General features: G+C 43.2%; 1 protein-coding gene across 1 annotated transcript in view; it reads right to left on the bottom strand.

Annotated features, from left to right (window-relative positions):
• The window catches only part of LOC122465457 (protein Shroom3-like), an 80,874-nt gene that overhangs the window by 60,128 nt on the left and 961 nt on the right, over positions 1-19,785 (bottom strand). The gene's annotated exons all lie outside the window — the stretch shown is intronic.

Below are 19,785 nucleotides of genomic sequence, written 5' to 3'. Positions count from 1 at the left end.
GAATTACCACAAAAATGCCATCTATATTTACTAACAGCACTGGACTGTGAAGTACAATGTTAATGAATTTACCTTGTCCTCTCACATTCCTTAAGTAAAACAGACTGTTTTGGCTGGCCAGGTGGGGTTGCTAGGTTAGAGATGTAGGTATTGGGGGCGGGGGGGCCCACAGGGACTCTCTCTCCCAGGGCGTATGGAGCCTTAATAAATCACGGGCATGATGTTTTCTGGCAAGCAGAGGTTGGCCACACTGTTCTGAAAGTAGCCACTGCTGACTGACTCACAGAGCAGTGCTGGCCCATGGGCCCATACCTCCTACTATTGATTTAAGTGGGAGAGAGACAGGGCCCTATGTCTGGAGAAATTGGCTCCTTTCCCCTTTTGGGCAGGGTGGGGCGGAAACCACCCTGTGTGTGGCTGACTTGCTGGATGGATAAAAAGGCTAAGTCACCCCTGATGAAGCTGTGATGGAAACTTAATCCGCTTCGACAAAAGCTGCAATCCTAAGGAACATCTCTAGCCCCTAGCATAAGAGAATGGGAGGATCCCTTCAAAGAACATTGTTTCTACATCAGTCTTTCGTGGTGCCTTTCTCCCTCGTCTTCCCCCTCCCCACCCCCATTATCCCAGCTTTGCTTTGTATGGGCTATTTATAGAGACCTAACAACAATAGAGATTTACATGGAAAGCCTGTGGAAACCTCTTAGCCTGGAATCATCACTGTGCAGTATCCCCAAGGAACAAACGTGTTTGAACTTGCCTCCCCAAGAGCGTTGCATTCATTGACTTGCAAGCAGGGTGAACAGTGGTAGTCATTTAACCAAGGGACAAGTGCCAGCAACTTATTTAATTGCAGACTTGGTGCCAAGAGGATCACAATACAACTATTAATAAAAGTCTGCACTACACGACTAATTCTTCTAACCTTTTGCTGTTGCCTTATAGTCAGGTCAGCGGCTGCATCCCTTCTGAACTGACACTATACAAGAAATAAGGGCAACTGCTTGTAAGCAAACATGAAATGAAGGGGGAAAAATCTTTGATAATATGAAGATCCGTCTGCTTCCTTCTCTCCGAATGTTTTACATTTCTTCCTGCGTTTTAAGGCTCTCGCTCTCTTGAAAGTAGAAATGTGTCTTGCCATGTATTTGCTCTTGGAAAACAGCCAGATCTTTGGTCTGAATTCCAGCAGTTCATTTCCCAGTTTCTATGAGACTGCATTTGAGAAATGTGTATCTCTTTCAGTCCACTTGCAGGATTGTTCTGCAATGAACACATAAAAATGAGTCGTCTGGCACTGGGGACCAATCTGGTTTTCTAAAACAGCCACTCACTTAAAAAATAATAATTTTAATAAAAAGAGTGAAAGGATACATTCCTAGACTTTTTTCAAGAAAAGATAAATGCATGGCTCTAGCGCTATCAAAAATCTTCCAGGAGAAGATTGTTCCAACCGTAAATATGTGCAGCTATAGACATTTGATTCCATCTTTAAATTATATAGAAACGTCAAGTTGCATAATTCTGAATTCCTAAAAGCCGTAGAATTATTATGTAAAGCAATGATTCAATGAGTCTATTCGTAGTGCATAAAGTTAAGCATGTGCAGTCTTTGCAGATTAAGGGCCTATGTTTCACTATTTACCCATCACCCCATTTGCTTGGTTTATCCACCTATTGTTACATCACACGTAGAGATTGTGAGCTCCTTGAAGCCGTACTGTATTTTTATTCTGTTTGTGTACAATGCCTAGCGCAATGGGGCTCTGATCCCTGAGTGAGGCCTCTTAGCAATTCAGTAATAAAAAATAAATAATACATAGAGCTGATCAAAAACCAGAGAAAAGCACCTTCCCAGGAAACTTCAAAACTTTCCACTTTGCAGGGTTCAAAATGGTCCCATTTTCAACTTTTGGCAAAAGTTTCCACAATATTTTTAATCAACATTTTTATTAAAGTGGTGCTTGAAATAGTGAATAAACATTTTTCATTTAGCAACACAAATGTTGATTAAAAACAAATACAAAATGTCCATGAAACGTCTGCAAAAAAGTGAAAGTATTTGGAGAGGTTGACGATTTTTTGCAAAAACTACCATTTTCAAAAATAGGCAACTTTTCACTGGAAATACTTTGTCTGAAAAAGTTCGGTCAGCTCTAATAATGAGAGACAACAATGACAATATTAGCCAAGTATCTGAGATTTCAGATGCTGAAGGAGTTCATCTGAACATCAATCAACAGAAGGAAAATGACCCGTAGTTGACAATGGCTGTTTAGAAATTCTCTCCCTCTCAACTGGTGTTGGAAACATTTGAACTGTTGGTGTAGACAGGAGAAAACTGCTTTCAGCACTGCTACAGAATGTGTGTTTGAGACCTGGTGGAACATGGAGCCATGACAGTTGTCAGCCAAACACGTCACTTGTCCATCATTCTGAAAATCCCCATTCTCCAGTGAGAATAGAGAAGGGCTTTCAGGCCAGCAGATTATCTGGAGGGGGCTGTGGGAACTGAAAAATGCTGCACCTGCCTGTAAAATGGTACCAACTCAGCACAAGGCGTTTCCAGAGGGGAAAGTTAATATATGGGAGGAATGCACATAAATCCTGTTATTTCTTAATGGGATTTGGGAGCTTACTTCTCACCCAGTGCTTTGAAATGTATCCCACAGCCTGCTCTATTAATGAAATTAAGCACAGTGATTTTCTTATCAGCGGGAATCATTCTTAACGGTTACCTTTTTTTTTTTTTTTACATTAGTATAAAAAATGAACACTGTGCTTGGATGTTGGTTAGAATGTTAACAAACGCTGTGACCTGAGTAAGCTGGGTTCATCTCTTCCGGATTCCCTTTTCCCCCCTCCTTTAACAGCCAACCTTCATTCAGGATAAATGTAAAAAGCAATTAATCTCCTTTATGGTGGGGCAGGGCTTTGGAAGAAGGGGTGGAGTGTGGGCAGGGCCTGGGGCTGAGCAGGGTTTGAGCACCCCCAGGGAAAATTAGAAGCCGGAGACTGTGGTGTGACCCCGAGAGAGAGAGAGCGCGCTTTTGGGTCGAGTGCTGGCTTGTAGAGGCCTTGAACTATGAACAAAGAAATGGTCTCCTGTTGTTTGATTCCCATTGTATTCGGGCAAACTAGCTTTTGTACATTTTTTGTAAATAAACAGGATTGCATTAAAGAAATACTGTGGCCTCTGGGTGTTACCATAATACATCATTAACGAAAACGCAGGACAAGCTGCCTGATGGTGCAATGTGACAATGTTATACCATACCTGGGATGGATAATTAGACTGCATGAGAGTAGTAGGACAGTACACAATCAATGCAAACGCCTCCAAAAAATAAATAGGCTTATGTACTTGTTTTTTCTGTACTGCAGAGGCGGCCTGCTCAGCCTCTCCCAGTGATGTGCTGGAAGAGGCTTCCGGAAGCACCTTGTTAAAGTTCTACCACCACACTGAAAGGAAAGCTGAGGTGACTTCCCTACCTCTGATTGAGACTCCCCTACTGTGGATACTGCTGAAGTATCCCACATCTGAAGTGGAACGTGTTGACTATGGAATGGGCCAGATGACATAGGGTGCCAGGTCATATTGACAGCATTTTCCCAGTAGGGAAAGAGCTCTAGTGTCCTGTACACAGTATTCCCCACCCCAGGCCTGTCCCTTCTCACAATGGCACCAGCTGAACAATTCCCCATTGTATCACCACACGCAAGCTATTTACCAGGAACAAAGTGCAAACATTCCCAGCAAGGGCCCGTCACGGGAGTTGGTTTGCCAGGTGGTGCCACTTCCCTCCTTGTGCTGCTTGTGTTGAAATGGGCACACAAATGAAGAGATGCCCCAGCCCCTACCTATACCACATACACCCTGTGGCCCACACAGTTTATCACAAGCTAGGGAAGAAGTTCTAGTGGAAGATCCCTAACACTTCACTGATTGGGGGTGCGGACGAATGCTTCATAGCACTTAGCAACTCCTGATTAACTAGCAGGGTTTTGACAGGCCTCCCTCAAAGGGTTTGGTCCAGATCTCTTCTGCTTGAAGAATGGTGACCACAAGGAAAAATGGAGGGTCTTAAAGTCTCGGCCAGGGACATACGGGACCCCTTGGGGGTTGGAGAAGAGGGAAATCCAGATGTGTGAGTTTAGAGGAGTATGTTAGAAAGCAAAGGTGAAGCATATTTAGTGCACTTCCGATATAGCACTGGCAGGGGCAGCCTTCGGCCCATGCTACCCACGCCCAGCCAGGCACACTACACACATCACCAGCAGTAGTACCGCAGGCCTGGTTCCCATGGAGGACAGAGCTTAGCTGAACTCCACACATCTTATTTCGCAAAGCTGTCGCCCAAGCAGCAGCTGTCCCGCCTGGGGCTGTGATCTCCTCCCATCATACAAACCAGACAGGGTTGGGCTTGGACAGTAACTGGATGGCAGGCGAATCGGAAGCACTGTGGGGTTTGCAAGAGGTGGAAATCTTTCCTCTAAGTCAGCACTGAACCCAGTGCCCTGTGCTGGTGTTAGTGGGCACTGGGCAGCTAGAGGGTGCTGCGATTTAGGTAGAGAGGAACACCAAATTCCACCTCATGTCATTCCATTCTGCTGCCTGAGTTCCAGCCCAAGACAAGCTATCAGTCGCTAGCTGTTCCATTGCTGATTGCATGGTCCTGCCCTATTAAACAGCTGCCGTCTTCCACCCAGGAGATTCTGCAGTTCACATGGGGAGGGAAATAATGCTTCTATACACAGTCTGAAAGAGCACGTTGGGATTCTTCAGGATGGTGGCAGAACTGCCATTAGCTTCCATCATGCAGGATCGAGCCCTAAATCTCTCCTCTCCCCTCCTCAAAGGACATGGAGTTATAAAAGGTAAGCGATTTGCCTTTGTGATTGTACTGAAAGATTTCTGCTCTACAATGTACTGGACTCGGGCTCTTTGCTGCCACCAAATGGTGATTTACCCAAAGCTTTGGAGAATATGAAACTGAAGAGCTGCAGCAGCAAAATCTTTATAGCTCACAAATGCATTTAGACCAAAGATTCCAGGCTATTTTTTCTGATCATCAGGTTTTAGCTCATCCTTTAGGATTATTTTCTTCTTTAATAATCAGCAGATCTGAAACCTTCACAAGGTTTGGACAGTTCAGATGCATGTTCCACAGCGTTAGGCCTGATCCAAAATCCCAAAGACAAACAGCCCTAAAATCTGAGTTCAGATTATCTCAGCTCCAGCTCTAGTTTTTAATTAATGCATTGTTTTCTATTGGCCTCCTCCGATACCTTGTGCTCCTTGGGGTGAGCTCCCTGCAAGTGCAGGAGAGTTTTAGAGATTGACAGAGTCCTCCCTAAAGAACTGTCAGTTCTAGGCAAACTCTTATTTTGGGTCTCACTGGGGCATATTTTATACAAACCTATTCTCCAACACACTCTCCAGGATCAGCTTAAATCCGATATCTGGAAAATGTTCAGTACACTATAGAAAGGTTTAGTCACTGCAGGTGTCCCCCTCATGGCTGGGCATAGCATTGCAGCTCTTTCCTCTCCAGTGCCCTTGGCCAACATTCACTCCATTCCTGCAGTGGTCTGCTTCTTCCCGTGATCCAGCCCTTTGGCCAAGTCATGTTTTACTTCCACCCCTTTCAGGGTAACAGAAATTCCAACAAAGACTCTAATGTCCTTACATATGGCCCTTGGCCCTAACTCTTGGCCCCATGGGCCTTACCCAGGGTTTTAAAATCATCCTTATCCCCTTTTGTCTGGGGGCTTCACCTCACCTTCCTAGTGGCTGGCAGAGAAACCCAGGGCCTCCCACTACCCTGGATTGCAATCTAAGCCAGGCCAAGCAGGTAAGGTCTGCTCCATCAGACACCTTGGTGCTGCCTCCCTGGACTACTTCCAACTATTAGCCTTTCTTCAGGGCTTTTCCTCAGCTCTTTCCCGGGCACTCTGTAATGAGCAGTGCCTCCTAGGGCTTCTCCCTCGAAGTCTGGGGCCTACCTTTATGTCAGGGTCAAACACAGGAACTTATTCCAGTCTTGTGTCTTCCAAGCATCTTCTCTCCCTAGACTTTCTCCTCACCCTGCAGCAACCTTCCTGTTCTCCAGTGGTCTCTCCACCGCCAAGAGGCTGACTGCAGGGTTCTTCTCTCGCCCTGCAGATCCCTTCTCCTCCAGACATCCTCTTTATAGCATCGCTCACCGATGCCCAGCTCCTCCCCAGTCTATGCCATCCTCCAGCCACAACCAGGTGCATTAATTGAGCTCTCCAGTTCCAGTGAACACTTTCCGAGCCAGTATGGAGGCAATACCCCATTGATACACCTTTCTATAGACATGTATGTCTGGTAGACCCTTCTGTGACTCCTGAGTGCAAGTCAGGACTTAGGCAGAGCCTGTATAGTGACATCAGGCAGCAAGGCCGTGTTTAGTATTAGAGCTGGAGAGAGGTCCTGTCTGTGTCCAGTAACCTGAATATAGAACATCTCTGACGTCCATTACAGCTGAGTCCCACCTTCTCTCTGCTCTGAGACACACCACTAAGTGCGTGACCTACTGCAGAGGTGACATGAAGCCAAATGACTGAACAGGAAGCAAAAAAGGGCTCAGACTAAGCCCCCCCAGATCCAAATGCTCCTGAGCTGAGTGGAAGTTTAATTTCGCAGCAAGAGGCTGTCTTCAATAGCAAGGTAGCTCTAAGTATGGCTACTGAGCTGGAGAGAAGCACCTGGAAGTCCCTCATCTCAATCTGGAGGAGCTATTTTTCTGGGGACTCATCTTAACAAATTTACCCTCAGGAAAGGCACCTCTGTGATTTGTGTCTGGAGCGGAGGAGCTCTGGATTCACCTGTTTTTTGTTAATAAGGGAAGTTGAGATATTCCTATTGGATCAGAGAGGGAAACATTGGTCATGACAAATTGCAGATGGACTATCTGCACCATTGGGCAACCCGTCTCCAGGCTCAAAAGCTCCAGCTGCCTCTGTTTGTGGTGCATTGGCACCCCAGGGAGCAAGCGCTCGCGTCAGTCGGTCAGCAAGGAAGCTCTGTGTCCGCAAGTGCTAATTCAGCGTAGTGGAAGCAAACAGAAGTCTTTTTTGTGGAATGGGGGGATTGGCAGCCTAATGGAGGTGGCTGACAATAGAGGCCTTTTCATTAAGCAATTCTGTTCCTTTGAGAGAAGGTAGGAGATCCTGTCCCCAAAGCTGGCATCAGAAATCCCCACTCAGAGCCCTCGGAAAGAGGGGAACGCACAGCGGGGACTCTTCCTGCACAGCATCAAAACCCTTCTTTTCCCTCTGCCCTGTAAGTAAATGTCTGTCTCATTCCCATTTTCTAGTGATCTGGGCAATTCCTGGTCCTTAGGGCTAGGCTAGGGCATGCCCCTTTCATATGGCAATGCCGTGAAGCCGACTAGCGTATTTCATTCTATGTTTAAGCTGTGTGTGGATTTAGTGCTGGTGGAAGGTGCCAGATCGATCACCCTGCAAAATATGGTCCTCTGCTCATCAACAGAAGAAGCACATCTTCCCTCTGTGTCTCGCCCACGTGCTTCAACACAGACCTGAAGAAAACCCCTCTGGGGGGAAGAAGGGTGGTTCCAACTCTGTGCCCAATCAGTTCTTAGCCTCTTTGCTGAGAGTGCAAGGAAGAGTACCAATTAGCCACATTTTTTAATTTATGGGGACACCCGTCCACTTGAATCTGGATGGAAACCATTGCATGAAATACAACACATTTAAGAGCCTAGGTACACCATCAATAGGATTATTCCCCTTTCCAATGAGTAAAATGAAGAATACATGAAGGAACAATAGAAACTCTCCAGCCAGGCAGTACTGTATATTCTCTGTTGCCTTCCTTATACCAGACCAAAGCAGGTCCCTGGATGTCTACTTACAATATCAGGCGTCAACCCTGCAAAGTTTTACACCTATGATTAACGTTACACACTGTGACTAGTCCCATTGAAGTCAATGAAGTGAGGATCTGCGGGTCCCAAACCCAGGCCAGCAGGCCACTGCTGCCTCCACACCACCATCAACAGTTCTACTAGTGACTGGAGAACTGGGAGCCCTCCTTTACGCTCTGCTAAAGGTACAGACCACTGAACCCAGCTGGAGGAACCTGGTACACAATTTAAGCCAGAAAGAGACACAGAAAGTTGTCCACGCAACTGGATGTATTCCTGGCTGGCTGCTACGCGGGAGCCTACCTTCTTGCCTGAGTCCTGCCTTCCTGACTCATCCCTGGTTCCTGCTTTCCTGACCTGCTCTGGTTCTGGCCGTCCTGCCTCGTTCTTGATCCCTGCCCTTGGTCTCTGCCGCTGACTCCTGTTCTGACTTTTGGCTTAACTCCCAACTATAGCTCCTACTGCGACCAGGGTGTGCACAGGAATTTAAATTTGACCATTTTTGGAGGGGCATATTAAACGCACACATTACACACATTAAAACATCAACAGATCCACATATATATCATATTCATAGAAATAAACAGCAGAACATGCAGCATTTCAACAAAAATCCATGCGCTGTGGAGCCATCTGAATATAGTCATCTACAAGTACTTGGCTGCAGTGGGATCACAGAGCTCCTCCAGTTCCAGGACCTCAGAGAGCTCCTTCGGCCCTGGAGCTGTGGCTTGGGCACAGAATTCCTCTAGCTCTGGGGCCAGAGAAGCTCTCCCTCCCTGCCGCAACCCCAGGGCCGGAGGAGTTCTATGCCCCTGCTGATTATTGGGGGGGCTGGTGCCTGCTTGCACCTCCTTGTGCATGCCCCTGACTCCAACCACTATGTCTGACTACCCAAGCCCCAGTCATGACAAATAAGGCTACTCACAACACATAAAGCTAAGTATTTGCACATGACTGAAGCCTTATATTGTTGTCATATTATGACTATATTAAAAAATGACACAAAAGCCAGGTACATATAATCCACTTTAAAAACCAGACAAATGTGGGCCCAGTCCTGCAACACTGGTACACATGACACAACTACATATGAGTAGTCTCACTGAAAACTATAGGGCTACTCAAAAACATGAAGTTAGCCACATGCATAATAAGGCTTTGCAGGATCAGGTCTCTGGTACTGTATGTGCACCTGATCCTGCCCCTCTGAAGTTAATGGGAGCGCTTCCATTAACTTCAGTGGGCATAGGTCAGATTTCATATGAATAAACATTCGGGCTGTCAATTAATCACAGTTAACTCACACGATTAACTCAAAAAAATTAATCCTGATTTAAAAAATTAATTGTGATTAATCGCAGTTTTAATCACACTGTTGAACGATAGAATCCCAGTTGAAATGTATTAAATATTTTTGGATTTTTTCTACATTTTCAAATATATTGATTTCAATTACAACACAGTATACAAAGTAGTAGACAATGCTCACTTTATATTATTATTTTTATTACAAATATTTGCACTGTAAAAATGCAAACTAAAGAAATAGTATTTTTCAATTCACGTCATACAAGTACTGTAGGGCAATCTCTTTGTCATGTAAGTGCAACCTTACAAATGTAGATTTTTTTTGTTACATAACTGAACTCAAAAACTAAACAATGTAAAACTTTCGAGCCTACAAGTCCACACTGTCCTACTTCTTGTTCAGCCAATTGCTAAGACAAACAAGTTTGTTCACATTTACGGGAGATAATGCTGCCCACTTTTTGTTTACAATGTCACCTGAAAGTGAGAAGAGGCATTTACATGGCAATTTTGTAGCCAACATTGCAAGGTCTTTACGTGCCAGATATGCTAAACATTCGTATGCCCCTTCATGCTTCAGCCACCATTCCAGAGGACATGCTTCCATGCTTATGTTAATTAAAAAAATAATGCATTAATTAAATTTGTGACTAAACTCCTTGCGGGAGAATTGTATGTCTCCTACTCTGTTTTACCTCCATTCTGCCATGTATTTCATCTAAATCAGCAGATGAGAGAATCAATTTGCTGACTAAGTGGTTAAAGTTTTCTGCATAGGTTAAGGTGTTTCAAGAATCTGCAGATCTAGGAATCTGGACATACACTAACATGTTTTCTCCTGTTAAAAGTTAACATACAAAAAGATGGAAAAATCTATATGTGTGTTAATTTATTTGAAAGAGGGATAATTTCAATGCAGCTTCTTTCCAAAGACCAGTCCTCTAAACAAGGCATAATAGTCTTCTTGGCTAGCAGTGGGACAACAGCCAAAGCTCTGGAGCAAGGTTGAGAAACCAATGAGACTTGAGTCTCCCTTTTGTGTTGTTTTTGAGATAAAGAGCAGCGTTGTCAATCAAAACTGTATGTGAGGGGTTTTGAAGTAGAAGAGTGGTCTTGACATGCCCCCCGAAGCAGTTAATATTTCTTGTTTGTGTGGGTTTTGAGAATGATTCTGTCAATCAACCTCAGATCAATTTGGATCTATTCACCGTTTCTTCCCAGCTATTCAAAGACATAAAAACTCTCTTGAGGTGAAGGGGCAAAAGAGCTTGGTGGGGAGAGAAAAAAGTCTCTCTACAGCAAGCCAAACTTCATGCTGAACTTTCTAATCTGAGTGAACTTTGCAAGGTCTCAGGCCTCATAATCCAATGTAAATCTCAAGGAAAATGTTTACCATTCACCACTGGCAAAGATTCCTTGTTACTTATCCTTGTTCATTACTCAGATCTGTTTTCTGGCATAAAATTACTTCACAAAAGATTATTATTCGGACCCTGTCTGTTTAAACAGTGTTTAAAAAAACATTTGCTATAGTGTAAAAGGATTATAAATAAAAAGCCGCCAAAATCAGTACCTCCAGTACAAACCTTGCTGTATTAGGGTGTGGGGGTGGTTTGAATTCAAATCCCCAATTATGACCCCAGCTTCCAAATACTGCTTTGGTGTCTGTTCCTATTTGCTGGGTCATATTTCAAATCCTGTTAACAAAGCTGTTGCAAGAGGACTGAAAGTCGCATGAGACTTGCTCGTTGTGGAAATCTCACTAAATCAGTGGTTCATGATTTCTGCCATTTGGGGCTAAAAAATTTCACAAGAAGAGCAAACAAGATTTCACTGTGTTGAATGTGAACTTGATTTGCCCTGACTTGGTCTCCAGACCAAACCAATACACTAAACCCAATCCAGATCCACACTACTTTCTTAGTCCCACTCTAGCTGTGAGACCAATATCTCAAGAGTAAAAGCACCTGAATATTTCTATGCAGCAAAGATAGTCAAGATGGGAGTGGGGAGCCTTATTCATTTCCCCTTGGCTTGCTGCAAGAATTTTTAATGGAATGTAATTTAATAATGTTGTTTGGTGAATCCTAGAGCCAAGCATGATCTATTTCTGCAATCTCCTTGGTACACACAGACCTTTAGAAATGTAAGGTGCTGTAGGCCTCTGAAATACCCATTTATTTTAAACTCAATGTTCATGTAATTAACAAGAGGGCTGTTTCTCTTGCTAGGGATTAAGGCATCTGAGATGTTTTTTCTTGGCTAGTAGTTATATGGGAACATTTTTCACATGCTGTGCTGTAGCTCATCCATTCCCTTAGCTCAAAAGCATAGGTCACTGACAGGGTCTTTGTGCCAGAAACACGAGACAAACCCCGAGGTTTACCTCCCAGCAGGGTTGTAGGAAGCAATAAAAGTTTAATAATAATAGGGATAACCTGCGAGAGAGCATGGGAAATAATCCTGAATACTAGCAATAGCCCATATTAAGGGCCTGACTTTAATGGAAACTAGATTGGGCCCGTAGCCATGAGGCTCCTGTGCGTATGCTGCTTCTATCACTTTCGTTTAAGAAGCCTCTCTCTGTCCTCACTTGAGTGAGCTCATAGTGCATTTAGCGACACATAATGAGAATCGTTCTATCAGCCTTGACAGACCCAAACCCACAAGGACATTCTGGACCTCAGCTGGCCGGCTGACAGACTCTTCCAAGTCTTCGCCTTTGATCCAGCTCCAAATTCTGTAACATTTTGATCAAAGGACTCACAGAGTCAGCATTCTCCCATTAGGTCAGTTCCAGGAGTCTATCAGTCTTTCCCACTCTGACATCCAGATGGCTTCTAAGTAAAATTAAATAGTCTCAAGCACCAAGAGGCAAAGATTCTTTGCTAAGCCTGGCATTTTATTTTTAAACTCCCATGACTCTCTACAAAAGATTATTTTAAAACTGTTTGTTAACCTTTCTGTAGGTCTTGATTTGCTAAAGAGAAGGAATCACTTCTCCTATTAAAGGAGCTGAAGTTGGCACATTCAAGAAGCTGCAAATCCTTCATCTTGGCAGGAGGTTAGACTAGATGACCCTTGTGGTCCCTTTTAACCCTATGGTTCAATGATTCTAAGATGGACATACTGTCCTTGGCATGGTAGAGCTAGAGATACCAGGACACTGACTATACTTTTACTCTCGAAACGTTTGTGCATTCTCATTCTTCTACCATTTGTTTGGGTTTATTTTATTTTATTCTTTTTGCCCAACTACAGAATAACTTTTCTCCATGTTATTAGACATAGTACTTTAAAAAAAATTTCTCTATCTTTCAGTGCGCAACAGTAAGTGAGTCATTGATTCCTAGATTGATAGACTTTAAGCCAGTGAAGGGACTGTCATGATCATCTAGTTTGAAGTCCTGCATAGCATAGGCCGTGATGGTTACACAGTAATATATTTTGGTGCTGTGTGTAACACAGCAAGTCTTTAGAAATGGAGTCTTCTTGTTTGATGAAGCAGAAGGATAGAACAGTAATAACAACAAGTGGAGAACAATAATTCAATATTTATTAGGGCTGTCAAGCGATTAAAAAATTAATCACAATTAATCGCGCAATTAAAATTAATTGTGATTAATCATGAATTAATCACTCTGTTAAACAATAACAGAATACAATTTAATTTTTTTTGTTTTCTACATTTTCAAATATATTATTTTAATTACAACACAGAATACAAAATGTACAGTGCTCACTTTATATTTTCTTTTATTACAAATACTTTCACTGTAAAAAAACAAAAGAAATAGTATTTTTCAATTCCACCCATTACAAGTACTGTAGTACAATCTCTTTATCATGAAAGTTGAACTTACAAATGTAGAAATATGTACAAAAAATAACTGCACTCAAAAATAAAACAATGTAAAACTTCAGAGCCTACAACTCCACACAGTCCTACTTCTAGCTCAGCCAATCGCTCAGACAAACAAGTTTGTTTAAGTTTGCAAGAGATAATGCTGCCTGCTTCTTATTTACAATGTCACCTGAAAGCGAGAACAGGCATTCGCAGGGCACTGTTGTAGCCAGCGTCGCATGATATTTACATGCCAGGTGCGCTAAATGTCCCTTCATGCTTCAACCATCATTCCAGAGGACATGAATCCATGCTGATGACGGGTTCTGCTTGATAACGATTCAAAACAGTGCAGACCAATGCATGTTCATTTTCATCATCTGAGTCAGATGCCACCAGCAGAAGACTGATTTTTTTTTTTGGTGGTTCGGGTTTTGTAGTTTCCGCATCGGAGTGTTGTTCTTCTAAGACTTCTGAAAGTGTGCTCCACACCTCGTCCCTCTCAGATTTTGGAAGGCACTTCAGATTCTTAAATCTTGGCTCGAGTGCTGTAGCTATCTTTAGAAATCTCACACTGGTATTTTCTTTGCGTTTTGTCAAATCTGCAGTGAAAGTGTTCTTAAAACAAACAACACATGCCGGGTCATCATCAGAGACAGCTATAACATGAAATATATGGCAGAATGTGGGTAAAACAGAGCAAGAGGCATACAATTCTCCCCCAAGGAGTTTAGTCACAAATTTAATTAATGCATTATTTTTTTAACAAGCGTCATCAGCATGGAAGCATGTCCTCTGGAATGGTGGCCGAAGCATGAAGGGGCACATGAATGTTTAGCATATCTGGCACGCAAAGACCTTGCAATGCTGGCCACAAAAGTGCCATGCGAACGCCTGTTCTCACTTTCAGATGACATTGAATATAAGAAGTGAGAAGCATTATCTCCCATAAATGTAAACAAACTTGTTTGTCTTAGCAGTTTGCTGATCAAGACGTAGGACTGAGTGGACTTGTAGGCTCTAAAGTTTTACACTGTTTTGTTTTTGAGTGCAGTTATGTAACAAAAAAAAAATCTACATTTGTAGGTTGCACTTTCATGATAAAGAGAATGCACTACAGTACTTATATGAGGTGAATTGAAAAATACTATTTCTTTTATCATTTTTACAGTGCAAACATTTGTAATCAAGAATAATAATATAAAGTGAGCACGTATACTTTGTATTCTGTGTTGTAAACATATCTGAAAATGTAGAAAAACATCCAAAAATATTTAATAAATTTTAATTGGTATTCTATTGTTTAACAGTGCAGTTAAAACTGCGATTAATCACAATTAACTTTTTTATTCGCGATTAATTTTTTTTTAATTGCGTGAGTTAACTGTGGTTAATCAACAGCCCTAATTAAAAGACACCCAACAGCCGTCTACAAATTACTGGGCTGCAGATGGATGTCCACTAACTGACTGAGTTAGTTTCAGACACCCAGATCTTCAAAGATATTGATCTCAGTGGAAGTTAGAGCCTAAATAGCTTTGAGGATCTAGGCCAAGGTGTTTAGTTAAAGTATTTTCCAGTGTCTGTAAGACATGTGGAGGGGTTTGGGGGATGGGGCCTTAGCCCCAGTGTTTTCTCTTAAAAGATTTGGACCTGATCCTGCATTCCTTGCACATCGAAAATTCCCATTGCCTTTGGGCCAATGCTTGGCACACACCATGCCAAAGCAGAGAACTGACTTTCCATGGTGTGCAGTATTGAGAGACAGAGAGCTTGTATTTATGCTTCTGGACCTTTCTTAAACTCACCAATCTACCTTCCCCTCAGTCACAGTTTCAAAGGCTCTCTTAGGTGAGATCACCCACTGAGTGATACTTACAGGACCAAAACAATTATGAGTTACTGATGACTACAAATATAACATGTCTTATGTCATCCATGATCATTTAACCGGTAGTGGATTGGGTAATGAGAGAGACCATAGAATAATCAAGGGGCGTACAATGGGCTTTCACACAGAAGTTAGAGGACCTTGCCTTTGCAGATATCAACTTACTATTCTATACCCACATAGATATGCAAGCCAAAACAAATGATTTCCAGGCATATGCACAATTAGTAGGGTTGAATAGCAACACCGAGAAAACACAAACCATGAGAATCAACACACAACAGAAAACGCCAATAACACTTTCTGGGACTGACATAGAAGGAGGTCCAATGTTTCTCTTATCTTGGCAGCATTGCAAGTACAACAGGTGGAACAAAGACCTGAAAACCAGCCACAGAGTCATAGAGCTTAAGGGCACAAGGGACCATCAGATCATCTAGTCTGTCTTCTTGAATACCACAGGCCACCAACACCCCCACTCTAAACCCAACGACCAAAATAAAAACAAGGTATTACAGCCCACAGGAGACAAGATTATTATGTGCCACAGGCAGAGAATAGGAAAGATCAAGGTGTACCGGTGCCCGAGGCCTCCAAAATGGCAGGAAATGATTAAGTGAGACATACCCAGATAATCCTGGCAAGTGACCCGCACCCACATGCTGCAGAGGAAGGTGAAAGGCTCCCAATGTCACTGCCAATCTCAACTGGAGGAAAAATTCCTTCCTGACCACCCCACCTATGGCAATCAGTTAGACCCTCAATATGTGAGCAAGAACCAGCCAGCCAAGCACCTGAGAGAGATAATGCTTGGTGCTACCTCAGAGTCCTGGCCCTCCCCATCCAATGTCCCATCTCCAGCCATGGCCATCCCGGATGCTTCAGGAGAAGATGTTAAAAAAAGGAAAACAGAATACACTGGGGGCGGGGAAGTCCTTCCTGACCCCTGGAAATGGCCAGTTGAAACCCTGAAGCATGAACCTTTAGGAACATAAGACATAAACTGGGAGTGAGCCTTTGTAACTCTAAAGCCAAATAGGGAGAAACAGAAATCTTGCCCTCTAAACTAAACTTTGAATATTTAACACCATTGCAAAGCCAGTCTTAGTATATGGCGCTGATACTTGGAGACTTATTAAGATCTTACTATCTAAACTCTAAGTTTTTATAAACAGCTGCCTTAGACAAATCCACAATATCAGATGGCCAGAAAAAAAATCACAAAACTCTGCAGGAGGATGAAAGAGAAACCAATAGGACCAGAAATTATAGAACGAAATTGGAGATGGCTAGGACACACATGGAGGAAAGACCCAATACCATAATAAGGCAGGCATTGGACTGAAACCCCTCCTGGGCAAATGGCAACAGGTGGATCAAGGATAGCATGGAAATGCACAACAGAAGCAGCATAGAAAGCTATCAAAATGACCTGCTAAGACTGCAGCAGGAGACTGGCAAAAAATAGACTGCATGGAATAGAGAGGCATGAGAAACAGAGGCAAGTATCACATGTGAGTGGACTTGCCAACTATCAAATATTCCATGACCTCTTAATTGTGTTACATGGAGATAACAGGACATATAATAATAGATGGTAAAATCATACTGCAAACTTTCAGAGACTTCAGGTTACATCAGGCGTGGGCAAACTACAGTCTGAGGGCCGGATCCAGCCCCTCAGGGCTTTGGATCTAGCCCGTGGGGTTACCCCCGTGGTGCTGCAGGCCCCACGCCACTTTCAGAAGCTGCTGGCACCACGTCCCTGGGCTCCGGGGAGGAGCAGAGGGCTACATGCATTGCCCTTGCCTCCAGGCACCACCCCCCGCAGTTCCCATTGGCCAGGAACAGGGAACCACGGCCAATGGGAGCTTCAGAGCCATGCAGGGACGTGGTGCCGGCCGCTTCCCGGAACAGCGCAGCATGGGGCCAGGACAGGCATGCAGGGGGCCTGCCCTGGCCCCGGTATGCGCTGCTGCCCCCCCAAACTCCCTGCCCTAAACCCCCTGCTGCACCCCGCACCCCTCCTGCACCCCAACTCCCTGCCCTAAACCCCCTGCTGCACTCCGCACCCCTCCTGCACCCCAACCCCCTTCCCTGAGCCCCCTCATACACTCCACACCCCACCTCTGCCCTAATCCCTTGCCCTGAGCCAGTTCCTGCACACCACACCCCCTCCCACACCCCGCACTTCCTCCCGCACCCCAAACCCCTGCCCCAGCCCTGCATACAATTTCCCCACCCAGATGTAGCCCTCGGCCCAAAAAGTTTGCCCACCCCTGGTTTACATGGTCACTGAAGTCCAGATTCTTATTTACACTTTGCACCACTCTGGCAATGTCAAGGGACCTTAATGTGGGTGTAAATGTACCTTACTTGCCAGAGCAGTGTAAAGAGGCCACAGTGTAAATGAGAATCAGGCCTTAATTCTGAATTACCATTCATTTAAATTCTTAACCTGCCTCCATGCCCACTTTTCTCTAGTTTTTACAGATCAGCAATACTACTGTTAGACTAAATTCTGCTCATCTTGTCACCGTACCTGCATGAGTGGTCCCATTCATTTCAATGGGACTTCTTTTGTGAGTAAGTTAGGTGGTCAAGATTTGACCTATACAATGTTTTCATTTATTATTCCCAATAAGTCCTAATAGCTCTACAGTATAAACTTGATCGGTCAAAGAATAAAGGATTATGTATTATCTAGGTCAAAAAGCTTTCTAGGTAACTAACATGAATTCACTATCTGCTATTCAGAGTGAATTATGAACACAGATATTTACATAGCTCTAATACATTAATCTATATAACCAGATTGGTTTTCAGCTGAAACTGGAAGCAAACAAAACCAAACCAAACCCATGCTCTGCACAATTTCCAAAGAGTAAAACTCATATGGAAGCTGGCAAGCTAGCATCTCTGTCACTAATGCATGAACAGATGCACAAAAATTAGTGACAGTGCAAGTGAGGCTGTAGCTACAAGTTAAAAAAACAAAATACAAATTTTTGCAGTGTTGTTTTAGGGAAGGAAGGCACAAGTCATACAGCTGCCAGTGGCCTCCTGCACACTCCAGGCATGTTTGACATTCAGGGGGCTGGTTACTGAGGAAACCAAATCCCACAGACTCATTAATGCTCCACAGCAAGAGCCATCTCTGTCTCATTTAAGAAAAGTTATTGAACTTTGTATGTGGTGGGAAGATATTTCAGGATTAAAAGCAAAACCTGCTTTTACCACGACAGTAAAAACATTCTCATGCACAAAGCTGAAAATCTGACACTGCAATATTAGTCCCTAATGTGCAAACAATGAAATATAACCTGCTGACTCAGTGATGTGCTGTTTTGCTTTGTGTGTCTGTCCCAAGTTGTCTCTATTTAATGTTGCTCTACAGGAAAGGGGGGGAAATGTTCATTTAAAGCTAAGAACCAGTTCAAGTTGGGAACGTTTATGTGAAAATCCCAATCCCGCAATCCTTGCTTACGTGACTAAAGGGGAAATGAATTGATGGGAACTCACTGATTTCAATGGAACTACTCATCTGAGTAAGGATTACTCATATGAGTGAGGGCTGCAGGATCTCGCCTAAATGGAATAAATACAGAGTACCAGAGTTTTCTTTTAGCTGCCATTGGTTTTGATCCTCTGAGTTTCTAGAGCCCACAAGTCCCATCCTATATAAAGAAATTAGATTAAATAATTATACACATGCATACAAACTCAAACACACACCCGAAAGGATCATTCAAACATTATTTATATACACGTATACATGCTATTGCCAATAACGTAGCAGAGATTTGAGAACCACTAAGGGTACATTTTTCTAAAGCATTTAAGTCCCATTTTCAAAAGTGACTTAGGCACTTGCAAGTCGGTCTCATTGAGAGCGAATAGGACTTAGGCCCTCTGGGACAGATTTTTAAAGGAATTTAGGCCTTTTAAAGGAATTTAGGCCATAAAGATTCAGATAGGTGCCTAGGGGGATTTTTACTTTTGAAAATCTCACGAGGTACCCATCTAAATCTTTAGATGCCTAAATACTTTAGAAATCTGATCCTTATGAGCCAAGCCCTATTGACTTTCAGTGCAATTCAGGCTCCTAAGTGCTCACGTCCCTTTTGAAAATGGGACCTAAGTGCTTTTGAAAATGTTACCCCAAATATATTTGCCATCTATGCTATCAGTTACCTGTAGGTTAATATTGCATTCCTGAATAATAGTAATTTAGTTCCAGAAGTACCACATTTCATAGGTATTTAGTAAATAGGAGAATACTGGAGTGGGTTTTTAAAAATTGCTATGTATATGTATACTTTCTGTGTGTGTGTGTGTGAGTAATCACACACATGTATGCATATGTATATTTATATACACATACATACCCAGAACTATTTACTACACTTTTCTCTTTTTTTTCCCCTTCAGTTCGGATTAGCTGAAACAACATCATGTGACCTAAAATGTTTTCTCGCTAGTCAATTCACAAAAGCAGGTAACGGCTCACTGAACATGCTCAGATGCACCATGATTTCATGGTACAAGATGGCTGGTGCAGCACACAAAAGGAAGATTCACCCGCTTTCATTTTAAAAGGAACTATGATGAAATGAATACAGCCTCTTTCTGAAAGCAATAGTTCCTGTCCTTTGGGACAGGAAAGTTACTTTGATAGCTTAACAATGTCCTTAGACTTCAGGCATTACAATCAACAAAAGGATGTCCTGGGCACCTAGGGATTTCAACAGGATCTAGAGCTGCTCAGCACTTGCCAGGATCAGTCCAAACCCCGGAACAATTCCACCCCGTAGGAGGCAATA

This window comes from Chelonia mydas, chromosome 4 (assembly GCF_015237465.2).
Source record: "Chelonia mydas isolate rCheMyd1 chromosome 4, rCheMyd1.pri.v2, whole genome shotgun sequence".
In the NCBI taxonomy this organism is placed as follows: Eukaryota; Metazoa; Chordata; order Testudines; family Cheloniidae; genus Chelonia; species Chelonia mydas.
Note: the sequence above shows the minus strand (reverse complement) of the source record. Positions and strands in the feature narration are given on the sequence as shown.